Here is a 6,906-nt window from a genome sequence, read left to right as displayed (position 1 = left end):
TCTTTATATAATCTGGGGATCAATTCAAGAAACTCATTGAATTTATCCAAGGATCAATGGAATTATCAAGGGAACTTTCTGTAAAGCAAAGCTGTGTTTCTCAATCCTGAAAAATCCAAACTCCAACACTGCACATTTTGGATGTCTCCCTTATCTAACAAAATTGATTCGTCTGCTAGCTCATTAGTAAAGTGATCCATGACTGGTGTCTCAAATAAAGGCTGAATGTACAGTACACAATACCATCTCATTCTGTCCTTTACTATAGTTGTTTGTCAAACTGTACAGTCTGACCTTAGTGAGACCTTAGCTAAAAGCCAAAGCAAACTAAGAGATTCACATTTCACTATCCACTTAAACTTGTGAATTGGTCACAACTAACAGCATTGACTGTGCACTTTAAAGGGACACTCCACTTTTTTGAAAATGTACTCATTTTGGCGCTACCACTTTTACCATAGTTTAGCACAATCCATTTAATCTGATTAAACCATTAACATCGCGCAAAAATAACCAAAGAGTTTTGATATTTTTCCTATTTAAAACTTGACTCTTCTGTAGCTACATCGTGTACTAAGACCGACAGAAAATTAAAAGTTGAGATTTTCTAGGCAGATATGGCTAGGAACTATACTCTGATTCTGGCGTAATAATCAAGGACTTTGTTGCTGTAACATGGCTGCAGCAGGCGTAGTGATATTACGCACTGCCCGAAAATAGTCCCCTGCCATTGAAAGTTACTAAAGGGACAATTTTTGACGCCTCCTGCAGCCATGTTACAGCAGCAAAGTCCTTGATTATTACGTCAGAATGAGAGTATAGTTCCTAGCCATATCTGCCAAGAATATCACAACTTTTAATTTTCTGTCAGTCTTAGTACACAATCAGGCCCGGATTAAGAGGACTTTGGGCCCTGGGGCTATAGCAAACACCAAAGGCCCCCCTTCATCTGATTGCTAAGCCAGTCTTCTACCGCAATAGCCTTCATATTTTTTATTGTTATTAATCAATGTATTTAATTAGTGTTTTTCTTTAACATTATTTATTATTATTTTTGCACACTAAAGAGTTCAGGCTATTTAACACAGTAACCCTCAACTGCACAGATTTTGGGAACATTTTATTGATAAAACATTTGTACCCTAGGTAGTGCATTTACTCCAGATATGAACTCAAAAACATAAAGGTTGCCAAAAATCAGCAAAAACATTACTCCTACTTCAGTCATACTTCCTCAATAAGTACTTAACCATGAATAATTTAGGGATAGTTCAAAAACATCACCCTCATGTTGATAGCATGAGGGTTATTAATAGCCTATATTTACACTGCATTTACAATTACATAAATGCTATGATTGTTATTTTAGAAGAGTTTTTTGAAGAGCTGATATACAAAGTGATTTTGGCTACACTACCTCTCAAGCATTGCAGAGCTTTAGGCTACTGATGCTCTTCTCATCTTGTTGTGTTTATGAGCGCTTTTAACTTTAAATGCAAGTGATAGTTGGATTGTAGATCACGTATGGCGAAGACAATTCAGCGCAAATTCAAAAATATGAGAAAATACACTGTTACACAGAACTACAGAACACACGCATAACGCACCGCACCATAGGGAAGGAGAGAGCTCGCACACAGAGAACCGATGTGTGTGTGGGAAAACACTACTAACCTTTCGTTAAGTCATGATACAGTCTGTCAGCCGTCTTCTCTGTCAGTAACATCTGTTGACGTTTTCGTGAAAATACAAGTACATTGAAAAATGACATGAAAACACCGCCAACTTTTAATTCTTTCACTCAGTGTCATGTGAGAGATGCGCTGTCGAGGTGCCGCACACAGCATGAGACAGAGAGAGCGCGTGCGCACGAGAGAGGCGCCGCTGAGCCCTAGCAATAGTGAATGAAGCCGTTTTAAATATTAAAATAAAAATGTAAATGGTAATCATGAAAAATCTATTCGTGGCGCCCAGTGTTGATTCAAATAATGTATGGGAAACACTGCGATTATCATCCAAATAGTGCTTAACTCATTAACTTCAGCTGCTTGCTTACCCTTTTCGACATATAAAACACGCGGATCGGGGACGACCCTTGTGAAAAATTAGCGTACTTAAGTGTATTGAAAGCATACTTTTTGTGTGCTTAAAATAATAAAAGTATACTTTTTGAGAAGTGCACTTGCTGATAATATAATATAATATAAATTAAAGACCACTTAAGCGTAATTAAATGGAATACACTTTAATGACACTATTTATTAACACACTTAAGTGCACTTTTTACAACTGCACTTTGTAAGAATATGTATTTAATTTTAACTTATATTAAGTACACTTTCATCATAATATTTATAAACACACTTAAGTGCACTTTTAAAAATGCACTTTGTAATAATATCTAATTAATTTGAACTTATAGTAAGTACACTTTCATTATAATATTTATAAACACACTTCAGTGCACTTTTAAAAATGCACTTTGTAATAATATCTAATTAATTTCAACTTTTAGTAAGTACACTTTCATAATAATATTTCACTAACACACTTAAGGACACTTTTTAAAAATGCACTTTGTAATAATATCTAATTAATTTTAAATTATAGTAAGTACACTTTCATTATAATATTTATAAACACACTTAAGTGCACTTTTAAAAATGCACTTTGTAATAATATCTAATTAATTTCAACTTTTAGTAAGTACACTTTCATAATAATATTTCACTAACACACTTAAGGACACTTTTTAAAAATGCACTTTGTAATAATATCTAATTAATTTTAAATTATAGTAAGTACACTTTCAACATAATATTTATAAACACACTTAAGTGGACTTTTAAAAATGCACTTTTTAATACTGTCTAATTAAGCTTAACTTATAGTAAGTACACTTTCATCACAATATTTCTTAACATACCTAATTACACTTTTTAAAAATGCACTTTGTCTAATTTAGTTTTACTTAAATGTAACCCTGGTTAAATAATTAAATATTATTATTTTAAAAGTGTGCTTAAATATAATAGAGACTATTAATACATCTACATTTATTTTATAAATGAGGAAATACATGTGAATAATTCAATCTGAATTATAAATCTGAAATGAGTAAACCAATCGGAGTGTTTAATTGTAAGCTCCGCCCCTTTTTTGCTTTCGGATCGCGTCTCAGTTCAGAGGAGAGATGCAGAGCGACAGAGACACTCGATCTAACGCGAGAGTGTTTAATTTGATTAAATATGACTCTTAAGTTCATATAAACTGAAGAGATCAGAATTTAACTTGCATATATTCAATGATACAGCGTGATTGTGTGGATTGAGCACTTTTTGAGCTTTCATTTTGACCTGGTGAGTTTGTTATAATTACCAATGTTATAATTAGCCATAAAAACGAATGTCAACACTTTAAATGTCATATCATTTTATTTGTTTAATCCATACGAGACAAAATAGTGTTATATTGTGATGTTATATGGGTTGGATTGTTCATTGCAGTGTGATTATGTAAAACCACATGGTGCGTTGTGTTCACTGCTGTTCGCTGACGCCATTTTGGTTGCACGTGCCTGTGAAAGACAAAAAGAGAGAGAAACACGTGAATGGACAGGTATTTGTCTAAATTGTCATTTATTTTGATGATGGCACTTATGTATGTATTTTATTTGTTTCCTGTATTATGTATAATTTTAATCATTATTGATACACAATATTGAATGTTTTTTCCTTTCGTATGAACATTCCTTGAGCTGGATTTTCCTAATTGATGGCGAGCCTCCCATTTCGACCTGATTGGATCACGAATCTAGAGGAAAGGACAATTTTCTATTTTAAATATTTTTCTTCAGACAAGTAAGAGGATACATTTCAGAAACTGTTTCCTTATTTTGTTTGTTTACTTTATTGAACTGAAACATTTCAGAAGCACAATTCTGATAATTTAAGACTGATCAACAGTGTTGGGGCTAGTTACTCAAAAAAGTAATATATTACGTATTACATATTACTCTCAAAAATAGTAATGCCTTACTTTACTTTATTACTCCCTGGAGAAAGTAACTAGTTATATTACTAGTTATATTACTAGTTACAGTTTTTTCTGGACAAGAATGTTTATTTGGGCAAGCCACGGCCAAGAAAATGCTGGCTTCCTTACCCGCTACCGGAAGTGGGGCACAGCGTTCGGAGAAACATTAAAGAGTGTGCACTGCACCGTCAAGTTATTTTCCTTCCGTTGAACATAAAAAAATATGACTGAATCTCCACCCGTCGAAACTAGCTTTCTGTTGCTGGGAACCTTCTTCTGAAAAAGAGCTTGCCGTTGTTGATGCTTCCATTTACCCGATCTGTCTTTGAGTGTGCCGCTGCCGCTCTGTGCTGCTGGCTACCGGGTGTCGACCAATCGGTGATGGTAAATGATACCTCGTGCCAAACTTAGACCAATCACTGTTCCATTCACGCCCTCCTCCCCTTCCCTTTTGTTCTCTGTGTTTTGTGCCTTGTGTGATGAAGGTGCTACTGGCGAATGTAACTTAAGTAACTAGCTCGGGAAAACTGTAATAATATTACCATTTTCAGACGGGTAATGCCTTACACTACTAGTTACTGAAAAAAGTAATATTATTACAGTAACTAGTTACTTTGTAACTAGTTACACCCAACACTGCTGATCAATACTCCAATTGATAAGAACTTTGAACTTGAATACTGATTTCAGTGTGTTACATATATAATTTGTACCATCTTTGTACATTGATTGTGACTGTGATTTCTGTAAATGAGAAGTAATTTAGAGCGTGCACCCATAGGATATATAGTTAATTGTATTTTCATTGTTGTTACTATTTTTTGTGATTAAGGAAAGAAATAGAAAGGTTTCTTAATACTCAAAGTAAAATAATTTATTAATCAACTTACCTTCTGTCTCTGCTTGTTGCTCACTATCACTGCTACCTCCTCCTTCGTACCGTGCACCCTTCTGATCTTATAATTATGCCTGGTCTATAAGTAAGTGAGTTAATACCCGCTACATAAAGAAAGTACACTTTCATGGCAATATTTCTAAACACATTTAATAAATTATCATTAGACTGATGTGACCTACCAAAGACTTGTTAATTTAAAGTTCATGCAGTTCTTTTTTAGTTGTCTGTTAAAATGTAAAAAAATTATAACTTTGAGTTTATTTTTTTCTAAGGGATGTAATTATTCAATATTGATAGTTGTTTGTTTGATTCCAATTTAACAATATTAAAATGAGTTTTTTTTTTTGTTTGGACATATACAACTCATAATTAATTTATTAAATGTACTTTTGCAAAACAAAAAATCTGATTCATAATTTGACTACCAAACTGTTTTATTGTCAGTGTAAGCATTGTGGTTTTTGTTTGTTTGCAATGCATTAAACTGAAATGAATACATATTTAATTAACTAGATTTGTTTTTCAGTATTTTGAGAAGTACATAAATATATTTCACATACAATAGAAGTAGTTAAAGTACATACTGTAGAAAGATGCAATGAAATCACTTCACTGCACTGAAATCCCAGTTCAACTGATTGCATTTAATTTTATATATTGGAATTTATTTGGCAAACTTGTATTTGAAACATTACATTTAATGAGTAATGAAATGTACTGTTAATATACATTAACTTATTTTTAATTTCACATTAATTGCTTGACAGTAGATTGAACAGTGCACTTTAAGTATATTCTAAAAACACTAGAAGCAATTATGAAAGTAGATATAAAGTTGTAATAAAGTACCAATTAAGTTGTTCCAAAAAAATCACTCTTAATGGCAACTTATTACATTTTATTTCAACTTAATATATGATATATGTTAAATTAATTACACTTAATGTGCATTCAGTGCGCCGAAAAGATTGCATTTAATTCACACTTAAGAGTATTGTTAACAGACATTAAATTGCATTTTAAATCACATTAATTTCATGTCATTATATTGTGTAGTGCACTTTAAGTATATTTTAAAAACACTAGAAGCAATTATGAAAGTAGATATAAAGTTGTAATAAAGTACCAATAAAGTTGTTCCAAAAAATTACTCTTAATGGCAACTTATTACATTTTATTTCAACTTTATATATGATATATGTTAAATTAATTACACTTAATGTGCATTCAGTGCGCCGAAAAGATTGCATTTAATTCACACTTAAGTGTATATACTTAAAGTGTATTATTTATGTAATAAGTACACTTTATAAAAGTACACTTAAGCACACTTTTTTTTCACAAGGGGAGGCAGGGGGGTGAAGCTTGTTTTTCCTTTTTTTGTGAACCACTATCACTTTTTTCATCATTTTTGAACTCCAGCAGAGATGGGTCTGTCTGCAAGAGAGGGGCGTAACTATTGCTCCAGCGAGCGTTTTATAGCGCTACAATGTTCATGAAAGCATAACGAAAAGAGGCGTTTCCCAACGTCATGGCGCAAATTGTGGAGTTAATTTGATTGGGCGGTGAATTATATCATTCAAGTCACATTTTCCAATAACGTCTTGTTATTTTATTATACACAAATCAACCACCTATGATTTGACAATCTCATTTCCTCCAGCCAATCACGGGCCCCCAAATCCCGCGGGCCCTGGGGCTTCAGCCCCACCTAGCCCTTATGTTAATCCGGCCCTGTACACAATGTAACTACAGAAGAGTCAAGTTTTAAATAGGAAAAATATTGAAACTCTTTGGTTATTTTTGGGGTGATGCTAATGTTCTAATCAGATTCAATGGACTGTGCTAAGCTATGCTAAAAGTACTAGCGCCAGACCCGAAGATCAGCTGAATGGATTCCAAAAAGGTAAAAATCAAATGTTTAACTCTAGGGGAGCTGGAAACTGAGCATATTTTCAAAAAAGTGGGATGGC

At 33.2% G+C, this 6,906-nt stretch overlaps 1 long non-coding RNA gene across 1 annotated transcript; it reads left to right on the top strand.

Moving 5' to 3' along the window:
• Positions 1–2,766: 2,766 nt before the first annotated feature.
• LOC135779868 (uncharacterized) lies at positions 2,767–3,954 on the top strand. Its single transcript, XR_010544893.2, has 3 exons — positions 2,767–3,359; positions 3,507–3,618; positions 3,758–3,954. It is a non-coding gene; the product is annotated as an uncharacterized lncRNA (long non-coding RNA).
• The last annotated feature ends 2,952 nt before the right edge of the window (positions 3,955–6,906 follow it).

The sequence above is a fragment of the Paramisgurnus dabryanus genome, chromosome 10 (genome assembly GCF_030506205.2).
Source record: "Paramisgurnus dabryanus chromosome 10, PD_genome_1.1, whole genome shotgun sequence".
In the NCBI taxonomy this organism is placed as follows: domain Eukaryota; kingdom Metazoa; phylum Chordata; class Actinopteri; order Cypriniformes; family Cobitidae; genus Paramisgurnus; species Paramisgurnus dabryanus.
Note: the sequence above shows the minus strand (reverse complement) of the source record. Positions and strands in the feature narration are given on the sequence as shown.